General features: G+C 37.3%; 1 protein-coding gene across 14 annotated transcripts in view; it reads right to left on the reverse strand.

The window, feature by feature from the left end:
• NAV3 (neuron navigator 3) overlaps window positions 1–27780 on the reverse strand; it is a 1262224-nt gene that overhangs the window by 1071763 nt on the left and 162681 nt on the right. For all 14 annotated transcript variants that reach the window (XR_013830383.1, XM_079936021.1, XM_079936019.1 and 11 more), the window contains one exon: window positions 27629–27726. The gene's annotated coding sequence lies outside the window, so the exon portion shown is untranslated. The remainder of the gene's footprint in view (window positions 1–27628; window positions 27727–27780) is intronic.

Raw genomic sequence — 27780 nt, forward strand, 5'->3', positions numbered from 1 at the left:
GTCTAAACACTCCAATTAAAAGGCAAAGATCATCAATTTGTATGGGGGAAAAAAAAGACACAACTATATGATAATATACATGAAGCCACTTTAAATGTAAAAATAGTTGAAAGTAAAAGGGTGAAAAGATGTACCATGAAACCCTGCAAAGGAGCAAAAGAGAATGTTTTGGTATAATTGAAATGGTTCATATATTAATTGAATATACACTGTCAAAATTTATCAAACTGTACATTTAGTGAGTGTCTTTTGTCATACATAAATTATATGGTTGTAAAGTTGATGTTTAAAAATTTAAAAGATGATTGTTGAAATTCAAAACACAATGGAAACCCTGAAATAAATATTAGTTATCCCTCAGAAAATAGAAAAATAACATTAGTGCATTAGTTTTCTATAGTAGAAGAATGATAGGAAAATGAGAGCATTAATATGAGATCCAATTGCATTATAACAGGTGTGTTCCATACGAGAATGTACAAAGTGAAAATCAAAATCAACTTCAGAAAGTGTTAGCAGAGCTGAAAAACATGAGTTTCCAGAGTGAATGCCTAACAACAGATGAAAACAGACCAACATTAATGGTGCATTCTCGAAAAGTAACAGGACACTAGAAAGAAGAGCAGATATAAAATAATCATCCCAAGAGAACAAGTTTTACACACAAACCATCAAAAACAATGATGACATTTTGGCTTCTCATTAACAACAGTAGGAGCTGCGGAACAACAGAGCAACGTCTTTAAAATTGTAAGGGAAAGTGATTTGCCACCTAGAATTTTGTATCCAGTAAACTATCAATCCAAACTATCACTTAAATGTGAAGGTGGAATAAATACATTTTAGAATATGCAAATCTCAAAAAGTTTACCACCCATCCTTTCTTTCTCAGGAAGCTACTGAAGGATGTGATCCACTAATATAGGGGAGGAAATGAAGAGAAAGACCCATAACTGAAGGAACAGTGTCTTCAACATAAGAAAGAGAGAGATGAAGGAAATCCCAAGATGAGATCCTAGAAGGACAGCAGGTCTTGAAAGCCACTGTCTAAATTTTAGTGAGTTAGAAGTCTCTGGGTGTGCTGTGCATACTGTAGCAGTATTAGAAATTTAAGATGACCTCCTTTATACCTGACCAATCTCTTAATTTTTTTTTAACACACTGACTCCTATTTTCAATTGATGTTTAATTTGTATTATATTCACTACTTTTTAATTTTTCTCTTATTGGTTTAGGAAACTTCTAAAAAATCTTCACAAACACAGCTATTTTATTATGTTAAAAGTTTTAATGTTTTGATTTCCAACTGTCATCAGCAAAGTTTTAATATATTCCACAGAGAAAAAAAAAAAAAAAAGAAGTCCCTGGGAAGGAAAGTTATCTCCAAAAGGTGAAGTTGATAGAATATCTAATGTGTTAATAAGAGATTTAGACAACTGGATGAGAATTTGTGATAAATACATAAAAAGAATTATCATCAGGACTTCCCTGGTAGTCCAGTGGTTAAGAATCGTCTTCCAATGCAGGGGACGCAGGTTCGATCCCTGGTCGGGGAACTAAGATCCCACGTGCCGCAGGGCAGCTAAGCCCACGCCGCAACTACTGAGCCCACACGCAACAACAAAAGATCCTGTGTGCCGCAACTAACACCTGATGCAGCCAAAAATCAATCAATTAATTAATTATTTAAAAAAGAATTTTCATCCAAAAAAAAGATACTTGTTAATTCCAGGAAAAATAAAATGTGCAAACAAAGAAAAATAATTATAGTATACTACATTACTCAAGTATAACCAGCATTTGTATAGTTATGGTTATTTAAATGCTGCATATGGAGCCAATGAAATTTTTAAATACTATAAAACTTTACTGAGAGGATGGGATAGTGGGTGGGAAGTGTGTGTGTGATTAGGGTGGACAAGGTGTCCATATGTACAACAACCACAAAATATCCAAAAATAGATGAAAGTGTTTGCCTCTTGGTAATGGGAAATGTGAAAGGTGGGGGAGTGGAATTGGAGGGACTGATATTTTTTACAACAAGCCTTATAGAACTCTGTAAACAATGTGAATTTAGTGCTTTGACACAAGGAAGACTTATTTTAAAAAATATGAAAAAGCCTAAAAGATATTTGTTAACAAAGCTAAAACAGATTGGGAGAGCAGTAGTTGAACAGATTTATAGGAGTGGATATCACATTGCTTCTCTGAACCCCTCCATCACTCCTTTCATTAAGTAGACCAGCAGCAGTAAAGCCAAGTCCCCTCATAACTAGTTATATTACTTATGAGATTGACATAGTCTTTCCTCTGAAGAGCTCAGCTGCTTCACTGAGAATATTAAGCATGGAACATTTTAATACCATAAAATTAAAAACAAAGGAAGTATACAGAGAGAAAAATAAAATTGAGAGATTATAAAGAGCAAATGAAATCAAATCTTCATCAGAAGACAATTAAGACAAAGCCCCTGAATAATTCTGCAGCCTCCCCAGAATGCTAGTGATAGAAATCAGTAGTGCTATTAGTTTTTTCATGAACCATTCCCACAATATGGCGCTACTTATCACTTCTGCCTTTTGTCTTCCTGAAAACACTTACATACGCTTTGACCATCTGAAGTTATCAAAAACCAATCTATACCACTTCATGTTAAATATTAAGATTACCTGAGTCTACTTTGGGGAAATATGTAATCAGGGCTAACTGTGGCTTGATCTCTCTTTTATTTGTGCTTTGCACTGCCCTTTGGAAGGCCAAATAATTACTTAATCTGGCCTGGCTCAATCCTGGATACGTGGAACTTTTCTTTCTGATTTGGCCTCTACTAACAGACATTCAGGCACAGACTTGCAAAAAGTTAGGAATATCTCATTAACTCTTTGGGCTCAAAATTTGTCTACTACTGATCAGAACTGGCTAAAAATTATTAACCAGAGCCAAGAACATCTCATTCTCATTATAAGCTGGTCTGTTCATCTCCTACTTCAGGACTCCCTTTTCTGAGACTTCAAACAAACAAACAAAACCAGGGCTTGGAGGAGGATATAGGGATAATTAATTTTATGCTGACTTTTACTATAAAATATGAGGTCAGAAAAGGATTGAAACAGAGAAGACCTGACATTAATCCCCTTTTATTGTGCACTCCCTGTGCTAGCCACCATGTTAGACCCTTTATATAATATTATCTCTAGTCCTCATTATACCTCTTCAAGATACCTATTATATCTGCAATTTACAGGTGAGCACACCAGGGCTTTAAGCAACTAGTCTTTCCTATATCACCTGAGGAGCTACAGAAGCAGCGTGACCAGCTGGAATCCCATCTTCCCATAATTATGATCTACCAGTGCCTTGTAAGGAGGTGTGTCCTGGTACCATAAAATTATACCTACCCCAAAGTTGCTGCAAGGATTAAATAAATAAAATAATACAACTAAAGCACTTAGACCAGTGCCCTAAACATAGTGAGTACTTTATACATAACAGCTCTTAATGTGATTCTAACTGCCGTTATATATTTTAAAAGCTAGTAACCTTACCTTCCTCTTCTTTTTATTTTCTCTTCTTCCTTAGCCTAAAGGAAGTAAGAGATACAATATGCCTGTAAGTAGAAAGGGGTGGCTCCATGACTTAAGAGATTTAAGTAAATGCACTTCCTCCTCCAGATATTCTATGCTGATCAGGGCACAGCTCCCATAAGACAGAGCCTGTCACAACCTGGCTATTTAACAAGAGCTGGCATCCAGTCTGAAACCCACTTTCCAGTCTACCGTTGTCCTTCCGTCGGAACAGGACTGAAGGACACGTACTGCTCCCTGTGAGTTCCAGGACCAGCATCATAAATAAAGTGATGCTGACTGAGATGATTTACTCTTGCTCATTCCCTTCTCTCACACACAGACTGAGGAGAAATGAGCCCAAAATGGAGTTTGCATGGATTTCTAACACTCTTTGATTAGCAAGTCACAGCACTGTTTTACATGGATGTGAGCACAGCCGGCGTCCTACTTCGAGCACATGATCGTCTACAGCTAACTGCCTGAATACAATTACTCCCGTCAAGAGCCTCTCATAATGTTGCTTTACATCCTCAACCAATCACTGTTTCGTGCACTTATCTTACAATTTTCCCTATGGGCTCCCTCACACATTCCCACATATTCTAAACCTTCATATAAGTTCCTTCCCTTCATCCTTTCCCAACAAATACCACCCAGTTACAGGTGAGTTTTCCTCCCTTTTTCTCCTCACATGCCTGGGTCTTTCGTTAAATCTCAACTGCTTTTCTGAGTCAATTCTTATCTCCCGTCTCCGGGCTGCTGGCGGATACACAGCTGCTGGAAGGCCGCTCACCTCCTCTCCTCTGCAGGCCCCTCTCAGAGTTTCTTCCAACAATAATGCGAGAAGGGAGCTCTTTGGTCTCCTTCTCAAGTGTTCGCCCACCGGAAAGATGAAAAGAAGGCTCAAAATCTGGGAAACATTTTGTTACTTACCTCTCAGCACAACTATCTGCCTTACTCCTGACAGCACATGAATGAGTACAGATGTAATTCTTCTGCTTTGACAATGCAGCGTGACAACAGTGCCCCTCATAAGACCCACGTGTGGGCACACTCATTCATCCATATAGGAATCCATCCAATAAAACTACCTTACTTGCTTGCCATGTGTTAATCACTTTGGTAAATGCCAGAGATACAAAGGTAGCTCAGATGGAAACTGGATCAGAGGAGGAAGGGCCAGACTAGGACCAAGGAAGCCAGTTAAGACGACATGGCAGTAGTTCAGGTCAGAAATGATAAGGTCCTGAATTAACCCACACATTGGCAGTGGAGCTAGGAAGCAGAGTCAGAAACATGAGATACAAGGAGGGTATGTCAGAAGGGTATTTATCGTATGTGAGGAACAAGGGGAAAAGAGACGAAAGCCTAGGATGACTCCAAGATTTCTTGATGAGACAGAGTTAATGATGTTATCACTCCCTGTCAGAGGGACAGGACAAATAGGTTTGGAGGGAAATAATGAGTCCAGTTTTGGAAACTGAGATACCTGTGGGATCTCAAGGTACAGACAACTACTAAGTATTTAGACTAAAGCTGGAAATTTAAGTCTGTGAGATTGAATACTTGCCTCAAAATAGAATCTCATGCTCAATGTCCTCAACAGGACTCAAATGCTCTTTTAAAAATATATTTAGGGAGAACTGCTTGAAAGAACAAAATAATCTTCACTTCAAGATACTCTAAAACATTTCTTTAGGGACAAGAACCATATTGTATTGGCTTCATACTGTCACAGAACTGCTTTAACTAAATTGAATCTTGTTCCGATGTCACTGTCTAAATGGAAGGTGTTTATAAGATACAGACTCTGGGAACTCATGAATGCATCTTCTCTAATGACTTGGAGGATTTGACCCTTATCCTTTGGAGGCTTCCTCGCCCCACTCTGAAATTCTTGCTCCTTTCAGTAGCAGCAATGGTTGTATTTCTAAACAATCGGTTTGTGTATCTTACAGGCAGTTCTGGATTGTGTAACCATGATGAGATTTTACCCTTATCTCATTGGTTTCTCAAAAGCTTTGAACAAAATTTGAGACTTAGAGCGTACTTAGCCTCACCCCTCCTGGGTGATATTATGTTTTCTCCCTCACTTTTCTTCGTTCTTTTTGCCTCATACTTAGTTTGTGCTACTCAACTGGATTTTTTTGTATCCCTATTCGCAGTTTTAAATCATTCCTGAGACAAGATGTATTGTTTAGAAAGTAATTATTCATTCACTCACGTTCCTTTAGAGTTCATGAAACCTCAACCTATAGATGAAAGCCACAGAAGAGGATGAGATGTTCAGTTGAGCACATGCAAAAAGAAGAGGAAAATGGATCATTCACATTTTAGGGTGGAAACAATAGGAGGAACTGGTAGAGGAGACTGGAAAGAACTCATGAGATGACCCTGAGAGAACCGTGCCAAAGTGGACTGTGGGTCAAATGCTACAGAGAGATTAAACTAAAGTCTGCAAACGGCCCATTGGATTGGATAATTAGGCATTGATGACCAGAAGCAGAAACTTCACTGACCTGGTGGAATCTGCTGCCTGGTTTCCAAAGAGAGCATCAAGGCAAAAAATAAAGATAATTCTTGTGAGGCATTTGACTCAGAAGGGAAGAGGAGATATTAACAGACAGAGGCTGATTTCCCCCCCCCCCCCCCAGAGGCTGATTTGTGATTAGGGATGAAGTTCTGTTTCATACTGAAGAGATTTGGGCATGTTAAAACTGCAGGGAAGAACTAATTGAAAGAGCAGAATAAAAGCACAGGAAAGAGCAATAAGAAGCAGTGGGTCGGGTTTTGTGTGACTGAAGGTTAGGGGTAAAAACTGAGTTAAAGATTTCAAAGGTGGTGCTGATTGGGTCCAGCACGTAGCCATGTGGGTAGTTGGAATACAGGAAGGTCAAGAAGCTTTGAGACTAAAGTATTGAATTTACCATCCATGTAGATGGTAAAGTCACCCAGGATCATGGCAGGATCCTTGGATGACCGTGATCCAGATGTCAAAACCCTCCCCAAATGAAGAGGAGGGACCTCAACTGGATGACAGCCAGAACAAGGTTAGATGGTGGTATGGTCAGTAGGCAGAGTCCAAAATGGAAGGAGGTTTTGATTAAAGGTAGAAGAGAGATGGTTTGCCAGAAGCAGTGGCAATCTGGAGGACAGTCCAGTGCTGCCTCGGAGCCTATGGGATATGCCTCCAATAAAAGGGAACATTTTATGCAATCTCTGCGTGAGACTTCTGTAGGGAGGCATGAAGAGGGGACCCAGCTGGAAGAAAGCTGAACTTCAGTTAGGGCAAGAAGGTGAGAGGTTAACTGCCACTATGATGTGCATTTGGAGAAAGGTTAGAGATGGGGGTTAGAGGAGAAAAGCTCATACCCACCCATCTCCCATTTCCTTGAAAAAGTAGCGATGACCACAAAACACACAAACCTCCAGATAAACACCTACATGCCAGTTTAGGGATGTCAAGCCTGGAAACCAGATCTGAAATGTTGAAGAAATGGAAACTTCTCCCAACACATAAAGTAGCAGCAGCCACAGCGTTTACCATGATATGACCCATGCTAGGAAACTTCTCTTTATTTGGAAGAGGAATGAGACAGAGGGATGAGTAAGATGACTGCATCGCCAGTGAGTGTCTATTTGTCAGGGTGGGGTGGGGGAAACAATGCTTTTAAGGCATTAATAAATTAACAGCTCTAATTAGACACACGGGGCACCCAACTGGGTGAAGAGCTCTACTATCATCCTGGGGGAAGAAAACCTGGGCTTGTTTGTGTCCTTTCACAAATTGAAGGACATCAAATATACATGACTGTCTGGCTCGTAACTTTTATTAAAAAAAAAAGTTTCTTTCATGTTGTGGAGTTAAAGAAAATACCTATTAGTAGCTACAGTCACTTTGATGTTCTAATAATTCTCAGAGAGCATTTTTAAGGAAATATAGAAGTCCATTAATGGTCCACATGGGATTCAAACTCTTGAGCATTTGGGCAGGAGGTAGGGGAATCCAAGTAATCAGATTTTTCTGTAAAGATCATTGTGTATTGTATGTTATCACACTTATATCTTAAAGAGTTTTAACTCAGAGCTTTGAATGTTGCACAGTCTGGGTAGCAGCCAGATTGGCTCAATAAATCTTAATGTCTCTAAATTAAAAAGTCAGTAGCTATTTGCCAACTAAATTTTCAATCTGCTACATCAATTTTTGCATAAAAACTATACCCTCTAGAATTCTACATTTTTACAGCTCTCTTCCTCATAACAGTGTCTACTCAATGCAACATCGAGCTCTGCCCTTTTTGCTTTAAGTTTTTACATTTATGTAACTTTCTAAATAATTTTTTATAAAGCTTAAAAAAGGACTGTTGCAATGGTTATTTCCATCAGATTAAATGTACATTATAAAAAACAATTAAGATATTAAAAATTTTTGCTTTCTTCCTTTCACCAAAACAACCCACTTCCAATTTAGAATCTGGAACAGCCAAACTGCTCTAATATTGCTATTTTATACATCTGATTTGCAATCATTATGTTTTCCCCATCATTATCATCTAATTTTTAAAACTATAAGAATCTATTGAATACATGGTTCAGAGTAAAAGCGATAATTTAAAACAGACTTGCTTTAAAATATTCCTGAAATTAAAAAGTAAAAGCTCATTGACATTTTCTGCTACCAAAGGGCAGCACTTCAAAACGGAAATCTGAACCATATATGTAGCACAGTTTACAAAAGAAATAAGACATGAAAGTTTTTATCGTATTTAAATAAACTTTTTCTGATCCACCATCTCTCGCCTGCCCAACTACCGTCTCTCACACTACCACCACCCACCCACCACTTTACCTCAATTACTTTTATTAACAGATTGGCAGTAAAATCCAAGTGTTTTCTTGTATGGCTTACTGCATTGGTATCACACTAAAAATAAGAAAAAAGACGGTCCACACTCCAAGAATACTTTTGAAATTCTTCCTCATTTTTTCTAATACACTTATGGGGATTTTTTAAATTAAATATTTAATCTATACTATTTAAATTAAAATGAATGTGAGCTAGAGTTCTAATTATCTTTCTTCCTTCCTTCCTTTCTTCTTTCTTTCTTTCCAAATGTAAGCCAATTACTCCAACACCATGCATTAAATAATACATTCTTTCCCTGTGGAGGTTAATGGCACCTTTGTCATATATAAAATTCTGGCATTAATAATAGTTTATACTTTCACAGTGCACACAACAGGCCAAGCAGTGTTTTAAATACTTTACATATAATACCCTTACAGCAACTCTATGCAGTATGAACCATTTTATCCCCTTTTATAGATGAGAAATTTGAAATACAGAGAGTTTAAGAATTTGCCCAAGTTCACACACTACACTCTCTCATCCGCTACATGTACCTCATCCTGAACTCTACTCTGGCCCATTATCAATCCCTCAGCTGGTATCATACTTTTAATTATTGCAGCTTTACAGTACATCTTGGCATCTCTTAGTGAACCAGCCCCCTCATTGTTCTTTTTCTGTTTTCTTGCTATTCTCAGTCAATCTTTAATGTAAATTTCATCATTCTAACTAACTAATGACAAGTTAGTTTAAAAATATTTTTTCAATAGAACTGTATGAAATTTAAACATTTGGGGAGCGCTTCCCTGGTGGCGCAGTGGTTGAGAATCTGCCTGCCAATGCAGGGGACACGGGTTCGAGCCCTGGCCTGGGAAGGTCCCACATGCCGCGGAGCAACTAGGCCCGTGAGCCACACTACTGAGCCTGCGCGTCTGGAGCTTGTGCTCCGCAACAAGAGAGGCCCGCGCACCGCGATGAAGAGTGGCCCCCACTCACTGCAACTAGAGAAAGCCCTCACATAGAAACGAAGACCCAGCACAGCAAAAATAAATAAATAAAAATTTGGGGAGAACTGATGTCTTTATAACACTGAGTCATCTCATCCAGGAACATGCCGAGATTCTTCATCGACCTGGATCTTCTTTTTGTGCTCTTCAATACAATGTTGTGGTTTTCTTCATATAAGTTTCACATATTTCTTGCTAAATTTATCCATAGGCATTATATTTTTCCACATTTTTCCCATTATATTTCCCATCTCTTACAGGTTAAAAGATCAATCAGAAAGCTCTTGATTTTTTGTATATTTCCCACATCGTACTGAATTTTCATGTTCACTTCTAACAGATTTTCAGTTGATTCAACTGAATTTTGAGGCATTTAACTATAGCTTCTAAAGATAAAAATAATTGTGTCCATTTCTTTGCAATATTTGCACTTATCTGTTTTCCCATGTTATTGCTTTGATTAGAACTTCTAGAACAGGGGACTTCCCTGGTGGTGCAGTGGTTAAGAATCCACCTGCCAATGCAGGGGACACGTGTTTGAGCCCTGGTCCAGAAAGATCCCACATGCCGTGGAGCAACTAAGCCCGTGCGTCACAACTACTGAGCCTGTGCTCTTGAGCCCGTGAGCCACAACTACTGAGCCCACGTGCCACAACTACTGAAGCCCACGTTCCACAACAAGAGAAATCACCGCAATAAGTCCACGCACCGCAACGAAGAGCAGCCCCCGCTCGCCACAACTAGAGAAAGCCTGTGTGCAACAACGAAGACCCAACATAGCCAAAAATAAATAAATTTATTTAAAAAAAACTTCTAGAATATTAAATAAGGTATTAAGGCAGAAAGTGTTAGTTTTCCCCAGCATCTATTCTCTTCTTCATCCATAGGAAACCCTAGTTTTCAGATGAGCAAAAGGCTACTCAGAATAAAGGCTACAGTTTCCAGCATCCCTTACAACAAAGTGAAGCCATGTGACCAATGACTGACCAATGTCAGCAGAAGTATTATGTGGCAACTTCCATAAGCCACAGCAGACACCACAGTGGTCTCCCTTCTTCTTTACCCATTGTCCTTTCCTCCAACCTTCTGCCTTAAATACAGATATGAGATCTGGAACTTGGGTTATCATCTTAAAATATGAGAATGAAGACCATACCCCAGGAGTGATAGAATGAATCTGGGTACCTGAAGAGGCCATGAAGTAGGCCTACTCTACCACTCTTAACTACCTTTCTCCAGTTTTCTTGAAAAGAAGAAGAGAGAGAAATAAAACCAAACCTAATCCTAACAGATACAATTGTAATAGTGATGATCACCCTTTTACCTGAACATAATAGAAATACTACTTAGTATAATATTTGCCATTGGCTTCTTATATATACTGCTTCTCAACCTAATAAAATTTCCTTCAAACTGATTTACAAAAATTTTTTTTAATTTTTATTTTATATTGGAGCATAGTCGATTAACAATGTTGTGTTAGTTTCAGGTGTACAGCAAAGTGATTCAGTTATCCGCTTACGTGTATCTATTATTTTTCAAATTCTTACTTTTATCAAATGACTCTATTTAGATCAGCACTGTCCAACAGAACTTTCCACAACGATGGAAATGTGCATATCTGTGTTAACTCCATAGCCACGAGGCATATGTGCCTATTGAGTACTTGAAATATGGCTAGTGGGAATAAGGAACCAAATTTTTAAAAATAATTTAACTTTATTTATTCAAATTTCTACTGGAATAGCTATGTGTGGCTAGTGTCTACCATGTTGGACAGAGCAGATCCAGATAATTGTATAGATATTCTCTTTTAATCTATTAATATAAGATATTGAAATAATAGATATAGTGATATTAAACCAGCTTTCATTTCTGGAACAAGATCTACTTGGTAATGCTAGATTTGACTTGCTAATATATTATTAATGTAGTAAGATGGAGGAAATTGCATTCACCAGGATTCTTAGAGAAAGCACTATATTTGTTCAGAAGAAATGCTTCATAAGTCTCTTGGGGTAGTATGTAAGATCTTGAGGGAATGTGCAAATAACAAGGATAATGGAACTTGCCCTCCATAATAAAGGAGTATGGAATTTTATGTCCTAAACAGAAAAAATGACAGGGCAGAGTAGAGCCTGCGAGGCTGAGTACTGCATGAGGAATGAAGGAGAGACAAATAAGACATTAGTGACTCCATAGAAAGAGGACGAGAAAGAAGAGAGATTTCAGATAGTTTTCTGAAAGATTGTAAATATCACGTGATATAGTTCTTCCTCTAGTCCCCACAAATTTTCAGTAAAGTCCACAAAGATCATTAATGTTGCAGAGTGTGTGTGTGTGTGTGTGTGTGTGTGTGTGTTACTTATTGGACAGGTTCACAGATATTCTATTTCTTTGTCCTTCCAGACATGTAGTAGGGTTTCGTTTTCTTAACCTCTTAAAATTAGTTGCGGCTTGCACCAACCAATAAATGTGAGTGGAAGTAACATGGGTCATTTCCAGAAAGAAGTTTTTGGTGCCCATGCGTGGTTTTCCATATTCCCTTTTCCCTCTCATGGCCATGACTCAGATAGTGGAATCTCTGACAGCCTGTGTCTCTGAATGAGAACTATATACAACAGAACCCACAGTCAACCTGTGACAGACACAGTGTGAGCGGGAAATAAGTCTTTGCTGTCTTGGGCCACTAAAATTTTTAGATCGTTACTGCAACATAATCCAGTCTATTCTAACTAATAAGGAAATTGATAGCTTATAGTGGAGTGTTGCTGCATTTTAAAAAAACATTAAAATATTTGGCACTAGATTTAGGAATGGGAGGTAGATGGTGAAGAAAACATTGAGCACGAAAAGATGAAAATCTATTTTATACAGTGAGAAATCATTTGGAACAAGGTAGAGAAAACAAAGACATACAGCAAAATGGGAAATACGTCCAGAAAAGAATTATGGTTACACCTATTGGTACATGGAGCTGACTGAAATCAAATAGGAAATTAGTCATGAATGTTTTTGAGTGATTTGTACTGCAAAATTCCACCAACCTGGACAAAAAATGATTCTAGACTTATGACAACCATAGGTCCCCATCTTCTATTGAACAGGAAGTGGGCCAGTAACGCTGCCTGCCCCAGTAAAGGATATAGTCCCTGATTCCCACTTCAGATATGACCAAAGAGAATAGTGGAGAAGGAAGAATCTCTTAGAGGTAGAATCTTGGTGCAATGAATAATAACAGATGTTCAAGGAGCCAAGTCAGGACTCAACCAAAGGATAATCCCCACTTCCAGAAAAGGGGCTCTTTTCACGTTACCCAACCCGTGTGTATATTGAGTGAGGGGCAGATAACATTTTAGTTCACAAGTCTCCAGATCTTGATAGAGACTCTTTATTAGGCATCACCTCCTTGTTCATGAACAGCCCATCACACATCACCCAGAGATCCTGGACTTTAAGTCTGGTTTTGTTAGACTATAGAAATTTTGGGTAGTGTCCTTTGGAGAGGGGACAATTGTATTTTGAATGTGGAAAGGAGAGTGAAGCCAGTAATTGGTGACCAGGAAGGAATTCTCTGGTAATTATTAGGACTGTTTGCAAATATTCCAGACCTTTCTACTTCCATGATGAAGGTAGGATTCTTCTTAACCTTTAAAAGTTAGATGCAGACATGTGACTTGCCTTTGCCAATGATATCTAAGTAGAAATTATATATATCATCTCTGTAACAATACATTAAGAGGCCAGAATACGATTCCCCATATTTCCTTGGGTAATCATAATGACTGCAATTTAATGATAGCAGTCATTAAATAATTTTCCAAATGGTTGATATTCTGAAAGCCTGTATCCCTATGTGAGGAAATCCCCAGCTGACCCTCAGTTGAATAAGCAAGAAATAAGCTTTCATTGTTTTAAACCACTAAGGATTTGGGGTTTTTTGTTACCCTAGCAAAACCTTGAGTATCCTGGCAGATATAATGTGATTTGAGAAACCCTAGGAAAAGGGTGAGTTCTGCACTGAATGGTGCAGGGCCAAACAGAGTCGTCTTGTGAGGACTTGTAGATAGATGTTTTCTGGGACACATTTAGGATATATGCAACTATATTCATGTATATTCATTGTTTTCTTTTTGTGCTATAATATTTCAGTTTTTATATCAGTTATGCTAGCCTTAAAAAATGGGTAGACAAATGTTATGGGTTCTCTTTTCATATGCTTTGGAAGAGTAAAAGGAACAAAGGAATGATCTGTGCCTTAATTCATTTTTTAAGTTCACCTATAAAACCATTTTGATCAGAATTATTTCACTCGCAAGTGAAAGACTCCTAAATTAAACTAGCTTTAGCAAAAGAAAGAAAGAAAGGAAGGAAGGAAGGAAGGAAGGAAGGAAGGAAGGAAGGAAGGGAGGAAGGGAGGAAGGGAGGGAGGGAGGGAGGGGGAAAGAATGATGGAAGGGAGGGAGGGAGGGAGGAGGGAAGGAGGGAGGAGGGAAGGAGGGAGGAGGGAAGGAGGGAGGGAGGAGGGAAGGAGGGAGGGAGGGAGGAGGGAAGGAGGGAGGGAGGGAGGGAGGAGGAAAGAAGGATGGAAGGAAGGGAGGGAGGGAGGAGGAAAGAAGGCAGGAATGGAAGGAGGGAGGGAGGGAGGAGGGAAGGAGGGAGGGAAGGAAGGAAGGAAGGAAGGAAGGGAAGAAGGAAGATGTATTGTTTCACACATAGGAAGGACAGGAGTAGCACCAAGGACTCAAACAATGCTGGAATCTTTGTCTTTTACTTTATTTCCATGTCTGAGTTCTATGTCTGCATGTGTGCCTGTCTCTCTCAGGCTCCATCTCTCAGTCAAAGAGTTTCTTATTGTGTGTCTGTCTGTCCTGTGTCACCACGCCCCTGCTCCCGATCCCCTTCTCTCCCTCTCTTTCTTGTCTTCCATTGCAGATGGGCTTAATTTATATGGGAGGGAGTTGTTGCGACCACATGTAGTTATAGGCTTACATCATTCCCATTTAGCAACCAAGACGAGGAGAACTTTTCCCACGGATGTGAACACAATATTCTCAGAAAAGACTTCGATTAACTCTACTGGGGTCACGTGCCCACCTTGGATCCTTATATACAAGGATATATACTAATATGGTTCAGCATGATTGGTTTACTTCTGTGGCCAGGAATCAGTGCAATATCCCACTATCATAATATCATATAACTGAGGTGGGGGAGGAGCCACCCCCCAAAGGAAGAAGTGGTACTGACTGATAAAAGAAAAAGAAGAGAGATATAAATGTAGGGAGAAACATAATACTTAGGCAAATAAACACAGTAGATATACACCGCCCCCCCAGAAAACTGGGCTCAGCTCTGGAGGGGAATAAATCTTTGGCAACCTTTTTCAACTCCCTCCGTGGTCATTGGTCTATTTGGGTTTTCCTAACTCCACTTGAGTCAATTTTGGTAATTTATATTTTTATTAGAAAATCACTTATTTCTTCCAGATTTTCCAATGTATTGGCAAAAATTGAACAGGCTTTTCCTCATAATGTCCATCAAAATGAAAGCCAATGGCATAATGCCATGGGCAATTCCATGCAAGCAATTCTCTGGGGAACTAAACCAAAAGTATTTCAGGCTGCAGCTCTCTCTTGGTTTGGTTAATCCAGGAACAAAATTGAGTGTGTCTAAAGAACAAATGGACTGCATATCCTTCAGGCAGTTCTCCATATATATTACTTTTCACAACTGAGCTTTTGATAGGTACTGGGGAGCCGAGATTTCTAGGTTATAACCTCTGTCAAGAACCTGGAGTACAAATTATTTTACAGAGCCTCAATTTCATGTTTCATAGGTCAGTCAAAATGGAGAGAGTTGACATTCTCTTAAGAAAGCTGAGACATCTAAAATAGGACACATGTCTGAAGAGAAGAGTCCTCAATACCTTAGGTATTGAGGTAGGTAGGTCCATGGAATAAGTACTCATGGACAGGGCCAATCTCTTCTCGGATCAACTAAACAGCTGAACGAAACACAAGACAGAACGACAGACAGCATTCTGTGAGAGCTCAGAAAGAGCCAGTGCACTGCCATCAGAGGGTATGGATAAAGCAGGTGGAAAAGAAAAATGACATACAGGTTTCATCACAAAAGTGGTAGTAGAGATGGGCATTATAGGATGGGAGGGACTTCAAAGGGCAGAAGGGAAGCAGAGGGGCAAGAGAGAACTTAATGAACGAGCATGTCTTGTGAAATATATGCCTTTACAGTTTAGGGAATGCCTGAAGGGATAAAACAAAGGTCGGATGAAAAGATAAACCAAACTATTATCCAGCCACTGTGAGGTAAGGAGGTCCAGGCCGAATGATGTGGAAAGCGGCCACATGAATGACGCTAAAGATGATCACAAAAAGCAGAGGAAAAGTGCAGCTGAGCCCGGCCTGAATTCAAACCAACGCTGAGAAATAATAAACGGTCGTGGTTCTAAGCCACTACATTAGGATGTGGCTTGCCCTATTAGGTATACGGTCAGGTCTGGAACTGCCTGCCCAGTCTTGTGCTACCCTTATACTAAGTAGTATAGTATACTACCCTTATAGTAATATATATTTGCATTCTGAATCTAAACCCTCCTTCACAAAGGATCCTGAATTTCTTCTATGAGAAGGAGGATTACAGAGGTCCATGGATACTGAAGAAAAAAAGTAAATTCAACACCAGGTTTGTTACTTATATTGTGACTATTAACATTCACCTTGTGTGCACTTTCCTTTTCCCCACATGATAAAATGTTTCCTTTTATTACGATTTCAACAATGCTGTCTAGACGTTCAAAATCCAAGGTTCTATCTTTTTCCCATGAAGATGTACATGATGACTGACACTGACACGAGTGACACATTCACATGGGTTTATTGCAGGGGCTCTGAAAGCCCACCCCACTGACTATATAATCCTCCTGCCTTCGTTCTGTAGTGCAGCCAGTTTGGAGGGGTTAATTTTGTGAAATATTTATGAAATATTTGGGAAAATTTAGAAAGCAATTTGAAAAATCATGGAAAGTCTGTCGGAATAACTTGTTCCTTGATTCAAATTTCCTCGACAATGGGAGAAAAAAACACCCTGATTCTTTGCTTACACCATTCCCCTCTGTGAAAGCGGCCCTTCCTTCTCTTTCACACCTAGATAACTCAACCTTTGATAGCCACTTGCTATCTCTAATACGCTCTCAAAAAGCAGAAATCAATTGTTCTTTCAACTGCTTCTCCCAGCCTTTTAAATGTACTTCTATGACAGGGAACTGCGTGTTATTAAACTACTTCTGTATGTGTCTCGCACTGTGAGGACAGGTCCAGTTATCACTTTTACTTTTCCAGTTCCAGGATCAGTGCACAGCAAATAGCAGGCACTTAGTAATTCTCGGCAGAATTAAAATGAAATGTGAAAACTAAAAATGTTAACTGTTTAACAGGATGTAAATAAACTTAAATGGAAGAAAATAGTCTCAATTAATTTCGGCAGGACCTTTTTAGAAAGAAATAATTTGTGAAATGATGGGGAATAAAAGAAAAAATCAGAACCAGAACAACTCAAATAAACATGTAAAAATTGTGATTAATTCTAAAAAATAATAATGCAGTGATAGCACAATTGCTTTTTTAGCTTTCTAGTATCCTCTATTCCTTCTAGAACTTTATATCTGGCTTACAATTTGACCCCAGAAACAATTACTATATTCCAAGTCAGCATATTATCTAAGACGATATGGAGATCCTTCATCATTAATCTCAAGGCATGCGCTGAAATAGCAGGAGAATGGAGAAAAGGGGAAACAAAAATGCTGACATTTAGGACTTTAATTCTTTTACTGATCTTTATGGCCACAGAGGAAATAGAGGTAAATCAGAGGCTGAGACAACTATTATAACATTCCAAATAATATCATCAGATAATTTGGGAGCTACTACATTCACTGAAATAAGAACAGATGTCAACACAAACTATTAGAAATGCACAACCTTCCGAGACTGAACCAGGAAGAAACAGAAAATATGAACAGACCAATCACAAGCATTGAAATTGAAACTGTGATTAAAAATCTTCCAACAGACTTCCCTGGTGGCGCAGTGGTTGAGAGTCCGCCTGACGATGCAGGGGACACGGGTTTGTGCCCCGGTCCGGGAGGATCCCACATGCCGTGCAGTGGCTGGGCCCATGAGCCACGGCCACTGAGCCTGCGCGTCCAGAGCCTGTGCTCCACAACAGGAGAGGCCACAATGGTGAGAGGCCCGCGTACCGCAAAAAAAAAAAAAAAAAAAAATCTTCCAACAAACAAAAGCCCAGGACCAGATGGCTTCACAGGCGAATTCTATCAAACATTTAGACAACAGTTAAAACCTATCCTTCTCAAACTCTTCCAAAATATAGCAGAGGGAGGAACACTCCCAAACTCATTCTACGAGGCCACCATCACCCTGATACCAAAACCAGACAAGGATGTCACGAAGAAAGAAAACTACAGGCCAATATCACTGATGAACATAGATGCAAAAATCCTCAACAAAATACTAGCAAACAGAATCCAACAGCACATTAAAAGAATCATACACCATGATCAAGTGGGGTTTATCCCAGGAATGCAAGGATTCTTCAATATACGTAAATCAATCAATGTGATAAACCATATTAACAAATTGAAGGAGAAAAATCATACGATCCTCTCAGTAGATGCAGAAAAAGCTTTTGACAAAATTCGACACCCATTTATGATAAAAACCCTCCAGAAAGTAGGCATAGAGGGAACCTACCTCAACATAATAAAGGCCATATATGGCAAACCCACAGCCAACATCGTCCTCAATGGTGAAAAACTGAAACCATTTCCACTAAGATCAGGAACAAGACAAGGTTGCCCACTCTCACCACTATTATTCAACATAGTTTTGGAAGTTTTAGCCACAGCAATCACAGAAGAAAAAGAAACAAAAGGAATCCAAATCGGAAAAGAAGAAGTAAAGCTGTCACTGTTTGCAGATGACATGATACTATACATAGAGAATCCTAAAGATGCTACCAGAAAACTACTAGAGCTAATCAATGAATTTGGTAAAGTAGCAGGATACAAAATTAATGCACAGAAATTTCCTGCATTCCTATACACTAATGATGAAAAATCTGAAAGTGAAATTAAGAAAACACTCCGACTTACCACTGCAATAAAAAGAATAAAATATCTAGGAATAAACTTACCTAAGGAGACAAAAAACCTGTATGCAGAAAATTATAAAACACTGATGAAAGAAATTAAAGATGATACAAACAGATGGAAAGATATACCATGGTCTTGGATTGGAAGAATCAACATTGTGAAAATGACTGTACTACCCAAAGCAATCTACAGATTCAATGCAATCCCTATCAAACTACCACTGGCATTTTTCACAGAACTAGAACAAAAAATTTCACAATTTGTATGGAAACACAAAAGACCCCGAATAGCCAAGGAAATCTTGAGAAAGAAAAACGGAGCTGGAGGAATCAAGCTCCCTGACTTCAGACTATACTACAAAGCTACAGTAATCAAGACAGTATGGTACTGGCACAAAAACAGAAATATAGATCAATGGATTAGGATAGAAAGCCCAGAGATAAACCCACGCACATATGGTCACCTTATCTTTGATAAAAGAGGAAAGAATATACAGTGGAGAAAGGACAGCCTCTTCAATAAGTGTTGCTGGGAAAACTGAACAGCTACATGTAAAAGAATGAAATTAGAACACTCCCTAACACCATACACAAAAATAAACTCAAAATGGATTAAAGACCTTAGATGTAACGCCAGACACTATCAAACTGTTAGAGGAAAACATAGGCAGAACACTCTATGACATAAATCACAGCAAGATCCTTTTTGATCCACCTCCTAGAGAAATGGAAATAAAAATAAACAAATGGGACCTAATGAAACTTAAACACTTTTGAACAGCAAAGGAAACCATAAACAAGACCAAAGGACAACCCTCAGAATGGGAGAAAATATTTGCAAATGAAGGAACTGACAAAGGATTAATCTCCAAAATTTACAAGCAGCTCATGCAGCTCAATATCAGAAAAACAAACAACCTAATCGAAAAATGGGCAGAAGACCTAAATAGACATTTCTCCAAAGAAGATATACAGAGTGCTAACACACACATGAAAGAATGCTCAAAATCATTAATCATTAGAGAAATGCAAACCAAAACTACAATGAGATATCATCTCACACCAGTCAGAATGGCCATCATCAAAAAATACACAAACAATAAACGCTGGAGAGGGTGTGGAGAAAAGGGAACCCTCTTGCCCTGTTGGTGAGAATGTAATCTGATACAGCCACTATGGAGAACAGTATGGAGGTTCCTCGAAAAACTAAAAGTAGAACTACTATACGACCCAGCAATCCCACTACTGGGTGTATACCCTGAGAAAACCATAATTCAAAAAGAGTCATGTTCCATAATATTCATTACAGCTCTATTTAAAATAGCCAGGACATGGAAGCAACCTAGGTGTCCATCAACAGATGAATGGATAAAGAAGATGTGGCACATATATACAATGGAATATTACTCAGCCATAACAAGAAACGAAATTGAGTTATTCGTAGTGAGGTGGATGAACCTAGAGTCTGTCATATAGAGTGAAGTTAAGTCAGAAAGAGAAAAACAAATACCATATGCTAACACATATATATGGAATCTAAAAAAAAGATGGTCATAAAAAACCTGGGGGCAAGACAGGAATAAAGATGCAGATCTACTAGAAAATGGACTTGAGGATATGGGGAGGGGGAAGGGTAAGTTGGGACAAAGTGAGAGAGTGGCATGGACATATATACACTACCAAATGTAAAATAGACAGCTAGTGGGAAGCAGCCGCATAGCACAGGGAGATCAGCTTGGTGCTTTGTGATCACCTATAAGGGTGGGATGGGGGGTTGGGAGGGAGGGAGACACAAGAGGGAAGAGATATGAGGATACATGTATATGTATAACTGATTCACTTTGTTATAAAGCAGAAACTAACACACCATTGTAAAGCAATTATACTCCAATAAAGACATTAAAAAAAAAGAACAGATGTCAACAAAAAGAGCAATCAAAGAAATCAGAGAAATTTCTGGAATGGAGTAGCTCCACCAGTAATTTCAAAGCCTTCCTGACTGTAGTACCCAAATTAGACACCATGTTCCCACTCCACTGGCCATGAAGAACAGCCAGGTTAAACTAAGGTGAGGTGATCAGACATTGATTTCTTTGCCATCCATCTTTTCAATCAGCTTTATTGAAGTATAATTTACATATGATAAACTACACTTATTTAAGTATGCCATTAGAAGAATTTTGACAATTTATAACTACCACAATGTGTAACTACCACCATAATCCAGATACAGAACATTTCTTCACCCAAAAATGTTACTGTGGCTCTTTGTGGTCAACCCCATCTCACTCCCAGCCCTAGGGAACCACTTACGTGCTTTCTGTCCCAGTAGGTTACATTTTGCATTTTCTAGAATATCAAGTAAACAGAATCACACAAAATGTACTATTCTTTGGCTTCTTTGCTGCATAATAATATGTTTGAGATTCTTCCATGTTGTTGTGTTCCTTTCTATTTATCACGGAGCAATATTCTGTCATATGGCTATACTACAGTTCGTTTATTCACTCACTTCTTGATGGACCTTTGAGTTGTTTCCAGTTTGGTGCTATTATGAATAAAGTTGCTATGAGTTCATGATTAAGGCTTTGTGCTGACACAAAATTTCACTTATGTTAGGTAAATACCCACACATAGAATTGCTAGATAATATAACTGCATGTTTAACTTAAACTATATAACTGTTTTCCAAAGTGTGTGTACCATTTTATACTCCTTCCAGCAATGTATAAGTTACAGATGCTCCACATCTTTGCCAACACTTGATATTGTTAACCTTTTTCATTTTTTAAGCATGCTATGGGGTCAGTAGTGGTATATCACTATAGTTTTTGTTTGCATTATTCTGATAAATAATAACGCTGAGCATCTTTTTATGTGTTTATTGACCATTTATATATCTTTTTTGCCATGTATCTGTTCAAATCTTTTGCTCATTTATTATTGGGTTGTTTGTCTTCCTATTTTTGAGTTGTCGCAGAGCTTTATGCATTCTGGATGCCAAAAGAAAATCCAGAACAAGGATAAAAGTACCTTTTTCGTATATATGTATTGAGAATAATTTCTCCCAGTCTATGTCATGCTTTCACTTCCTTATTCCAAGAATAAAAGGTTTTAATTTCAATGAAATCTAATTTATCCTTTTTAAAGATTTTACAGTTTGTACTATCTCAAAAACTATTGCCTACTCCAAAGTCACAGAGATTGTCTCATACTTTCCTCTTAAGTTTTATAGTTTTGGCTTTTACATTTAGGTCTATGATCCATTTCAAGATAGTCTTTGTGTGAAGTGTGAAGTATGTGCTGAGAGTCATTTTATTCCATGTGGATATCCAATTATCTCAACATCCTTTGTTGAAAACATTACCATTTAATCCACTGAATGACCCTGAAATCCTATCAAAAATCAATTAATGTGTGTATATATTTTTTTTCTGGACTCACTATTCTATTCCATTCATCTGTATGTCTACTCTTAGGCTAAAATTCATTATCTTAAGTCCTATAACTTTATGACATCTTGAAATTAGATAGCATAACTTCTAACTTGATTCTTATTTCTCAAATTACATTGGCTAGTCTAGATCTTCTGTATTTCCATATAAATTTGCCAATATCTATAAAAGAAAGGCTACAGGAATTTTGACTGGGACTACGTTGAATCAATAAAACAACTGGGGGAATTTTGAAATTTTAATAGCATTGATTCCTCCAATCCATGAATCTAATTATGTGCATCCCCATTTGTTTAGATCTTTAATTTTCCTCAGCAATGTATGGTAATGTTCTATATGCACATATTCAATATATTTTGTTAAATTTATTTTTAGGTATTTTATTTTTATGCTAGAAAATAGTACGTGTTTCTTTTAATTTGATTTCCCAATTATTTGTTGCTAGTATTAAAAAAATTCAATAAAATTTTGTATATCGAACTTACGTCACCTGGCTAAATTCACTACTAGTTCTAGTAGTTTTTTTGCAGCTTCATTGGGGTTTTTTACATATACTATCATCTTCTACAAATAGAAAGTTTTACTTCTTTCTTTCCAATCTATACACCTATTATTTGGTTTCTTGCCTGTTGCAACAGCTATAATCTCCAGGAAAAATCTTGAATAAAAGTAGTGAAAGTACATACTCTTGCATGTTCCCAATCTTATAGGAAAAGTATCCAGTATTTCACTATTAAATATGGTATTAGTTGCTGGGTCTTCAAATTCCCTTTATCAGGTTGAAGAAGCGTCCTATATCTAGTCTCCCAAGGATCTTTTAAATCATTAATTAGTGTTGAATTTTTAAAAGTACTTTTACTGTACCTATGAAGATAATAATGTTTTTTCCCTTTTATTATTCTTTAATTACATTTGAATTACATTAATTGATTGTTGAATACTAAACCAATCTTGCATATCTGGGATAAATCTAATTTGGTCATGTGTGTTACCCTATTTATAGATGATGAATTTGACTTGCTAATATTTTGTTAAGAACTTTTCTGTGTTCCTAAGGAATAATGGTCTTATCTTTTAATATCTTTGTTATCAGAGAATTTCTGGTCTCATAAAATGACTTGGGAAGGGTTTCTTTCTCTTTTATTTCTTCAAGCTTTTATGTATGACTGGTATTATTCTTTCTTAAATTTTTGGTAGAATTCACTAGTAAGTCCATCTGAGACTAGAGTTTTCCTTGTGGGAAGGCTTTTAATTATAAATTCAAATTATTCAAAAGATATAATGCTATTCAGATTTTGTTTCTTTTTGTATCCATTTTGATTATTTGTGACTTTCACTTATGTCCATTTTCATTTATCTCAATTTTAGTAATGTATTTCTGTCCTTTATATCTTTTTTGTCTGATACAAACGTGTAAGAGTTTCTGTAGGATATATACTTAGATGCGAAATTTAGTGCTTTGTTTATCCTCTCCATTGTATCTTTATTTTCGTTTACATTAATCTCTGCTTTTATTTTTATAATTTGTTTTCTTTGACTTTCTTTTTCTTTATTCCATTTTTTTCTAGCTGTATGTCTTCCTCCTTGATTTTCAACCTACATTCTTTTTCTTTAAAAAGCATTTATTACTATAAATTTCCTTCTAAATACCTCTGTTGCCCATCCCTCAAGTTTTATCCTTAGTACTTTCATTATCATTGAGCTCTAAGTATATTTTAATCTTCAATATTATTCCTTTTTGACTTAGAGTTATTTAAAAATACATTTTTAAATGTTCAAAAGTGTGGGGTTTTGCATTTTTTAATATCTTTGTTATTTTGATTGTATACCAGATTGCATTACTGACAGAAAATATGAATTACACGATACCTAATCTTTGAAATCGGTTAAGGCTTGTTTTATGGCCTAGCACATGGTCAGGTTTGTTTGTTTGTTTGTTTGCTTGTTTGTTTTAATGTTCCTCATATTCTCCAGTATAATATGCATTCTTTAATCAGTGGTCCTAGAAACATGGTTCTATACATATCTATTAACTCACAGCTGTTAAATGTGTGATTCATCTTCCATATGTTCATTATATATTTGGTCTACATGACCATCAATAATTGACAGTCATGTGTTGAAATATTCCATTCGAGTATTTCATTTGTCCACTTCTCATATAGTTTTATCAATTTTGTTCTATATATTTCGAGGGTTTATAAATTTTACATTGTATTTTAGATATTTTATTGAGCTCTGTAAATTTAGAATTACTAGAACTTCCTGTTGAAATAAACCTTTTATCATTTTTATGACTCTCTTACCCATAACAATATGTTTTGTCTTAAAGTTTAAGACAAGTTTAATATAACTACAGAAACTTGAACTTTCTTTTCGTTAGTATTTTCCTGGTATGTCTTTTTAAAATTCTTTTAATTCTTTTACTTTTCCTTCACTCTCAACCTTTCTTAGTCCCTATGTTTCAGGTGTGTTTCTTATAAACATGCAAATGGATTTTGCATTTTTATATCTAACAACCTCTGTCTTTTAGCTGATAAGTTCAGATGATTTACAGATACTGTTAGCTGGACTTGTTCCTATCATCTTGCTCTTTCTCTTTACTGTACTTTTTAATTTTTTTTTATTCTTTCTTTGAGCAAATTGTTGGTTTGCTCTCATTTAAAAAATAATTTTTATGGTAAAATACAAATAACATAAATTTGCCATTTTAATAATTTTTAAGTGTACAATTTAGTGGCATTAGTTACATTCACAATGTTGTGCAACCATCACCACTATTTCCAAAACTTTTTCATCACCCCAAACAAACTCTGTAACAATTAAACAATAATTCCCTATTCTTCCCATCCCCCAGCCCCTGGTAACTTTAATCTACTGCTGTCTCTATGAATTTACCTATTTTTTTTTTTTTTTTTTTTTTTTTTTTGTGGTACGCGGGCCTCTCCCGTTGCGGAGCACAGGCTCTGGACGCGCAGGCTCAGCGGCCATGGCTCATGGGCCTAGTCGCTCCGCGGCATGTGGGATCTTCCCAGACCGGGGCACGAACCCGTGTCCCCTGCATCGGCAGGCAGACTCTCAACCACTGCGCCACCAGGGAAGCCCCAATTTGCCTATTCTTGATATTTCACATAAGTACACTCATGCAGTCTTTGTCCTTTTGTGTCTGGCTTATTTCACGTAGCATAAAATTGTCAAAATTCATCCATGTTGTAGCATGTATTGTAACTTCATTCCTTTTTATGTCTGAATAATATTCTATTGTATGTACATACCATAATTTGCTTATCCATTCACCTGCTGATGAACATTTGACTTGTTTCCATCTTTTCTATATTCTGAATAACTGTGTGGTAAAAATGGATATGCAAATATCTGCTCAAGTCCCTGCTTTCAACTATTTTGGGTATATACCTAGGAGTGGAATTGTGGTTTGCTTTCTTGTTTGATTTTTTCCTTCTACTGGCTGAAGATTACAGACTCTGTGTCTACTCTTTACTGATTATCTTTTAAATAATATTGGGTTGGCCAAAAAATTCGTTTGGGTTTTTCCGTAAGACATTACGGAAAAACCCAAACGAATTTTTTGGCCAACCCAATATCTTGCATTCATAATAACTAACAGCCTATAGTTAATATTTTAACCCCCTCCTACACTACAAGGAGTTTAGAAACTTAACTCTGATATCCCCCCTCTTGGCCTACATATATTTGTTGTCTAGAATTAGGTTTGTCTTCTTTTTAACCTCATAAATTATTTATTATCATCATTATAATTATTATTACTGTTATGCTGATATGATACAAGTTAAATAATACCACTGAAAGAGTATAAGTAGAGTAAGACTTAAAAAATAAACAGGAGAAGAAAAAATAAAATCTCGATTTAAAAAAAACTGTAAAAGTATCCAGATATTTTTAGTCACTAATAAAAAAATAAATTAAAAAATTAAAATTCTCAAAAAAAAATCAATACTGTGCAGAGCAAACAAAACACCAGGGTAGCAAATTTCTGCTCAAGTTTAAAAATCTGTGATGTTAAGTTGACATCGCCACTATGTCTAACTCTGGTTTGCTCATATTTACAAACTGACAGAATATATCATTTATCTTGACTGTACTAATGAGTTCTGAACTAAGTACCTAATTTCCTTCCTCAATGCTTTATCTGTGCCTTAGCAGGCCAGTAAGGTTCAATTGTTTATTTGGTCGCATATAATCCTTGAGTGTCTGGTACATGGCAGCACAGTTCCAGGCATGAGTCACACAGCACTGAATCCACAGATGAAAATCAATGCCTTCAGATATTATTAAACATTCCTCCAAAGACATACAAATAGCCAATAAGCACATGAAAAAATGCTCGATATCACTAATCATGAGGCAAATGCAAATCAAAACCACAATGAGATACTTCCTCACACCCATTAAGATGGCTACTATAAAGCAAAACAAAACAAAAAAACAGAAGATAACAAATGTTGGCAAGGATGTTGGGAAATTGGAATCTCGTGCATTGTTTGGAATGTAAAATGCTGTAGTCACTGTGAAAAACAGTATGGACATTTCCCAAAAAGTTCAAAATAGAACTACCATGTGATCCAGCAATTCCAATTTTGGGTACATATTCAATTGAATTGAAATCAGGGTCTCTGTGGGATATTTGGGACATCAGGGATATATGTATACCCATATTCATAGAAGCATTATTCACAACAGCTAAAATGCAGACGTCATCCAAGTGTCCATAGACAGATGACTGAATAAGCAAAAGGCGATATATACATATAATGGAATATTATTCAGCCTTAAAAAAGAAGGAAATTTTGACATAGGCCACAACATGGATTAATCTTGAGGACATTACGCTAAGTGAAATATGCCAGTCACAAGAAGAAAAATACTGTTTCATTCTAGTTATATGAGATACTTACAGTAGTCAAAATCACAGGGACAGAAAGTAGAATGGTGGTTGCTAGGAGATGAAGGAAGAGGGAAATGGGAAGCTATTGTCTAATGGGTACAGAGTTTCAGTTTTGCAAGATGAAAAGAGTTCTGGATATGGATGGTGCTGATGGCTGCATAAAAATATGAAGGTTTTTAATACCACTGAATGTCATACATAAAAATGGTTAAGATAGTAAATTTTATGTTGTGTATATTTTACCACAATAAAGAAATTTTTAAAAAATTATTTCAAGGAGTTTACATATAGTGAGAAAGAAAGAAAATGAACAAATACACAAAACGTGATGTGTCAAATCGTGGAATGTTCTAAAGAAAAATAAAACAAGGAAGGAAGACAGGGAATGCTAGGGGTGGCCTGCAGGTGGCTGCAGTAGTCAGGGAAGACTTCACCAAGGAGATGATGCTTGAGCACAGACCTTGTGTTGGAGAGGGCTAGCTGTCCACAATCATTTGCACTCCCCTTCTTAGATTAGAACTGTCGCTACGAGGTGGCCTCTGAGCCAGGATGACATTTCCCAAGCCCTCTCACATCTGGACATAGCCATGTAACTAATTCTCACAATGGAATTGAGCAGATGAGCTTTCTCTTACCTGTAAGCTGGGGTTTTTATGAATCTGAAGTGGCTCCTCCACTGTCTCTTTCCCTTTCTGCCAAGTGAAGCAGAAGACTCTGAGGCTTTAGAACAGGGCTGTCCGAGAGAAATACAATGTGAGCCATATACGTAATTTTAAGTTTTCTAGTA

This window comes from Stenella coeruleoalba (assembly GCF_951394435.1).
Source record: "Stenella coeruleoalba genome assembly, chromosome: 11".
Taxonomy (NCBI): domain Eukaryota; kingdom Metazoa; phylum Chordata; class Mammalia; order Artiodactyla; family Delphinidae; genus Stenella; species Stenella coeruleoalba.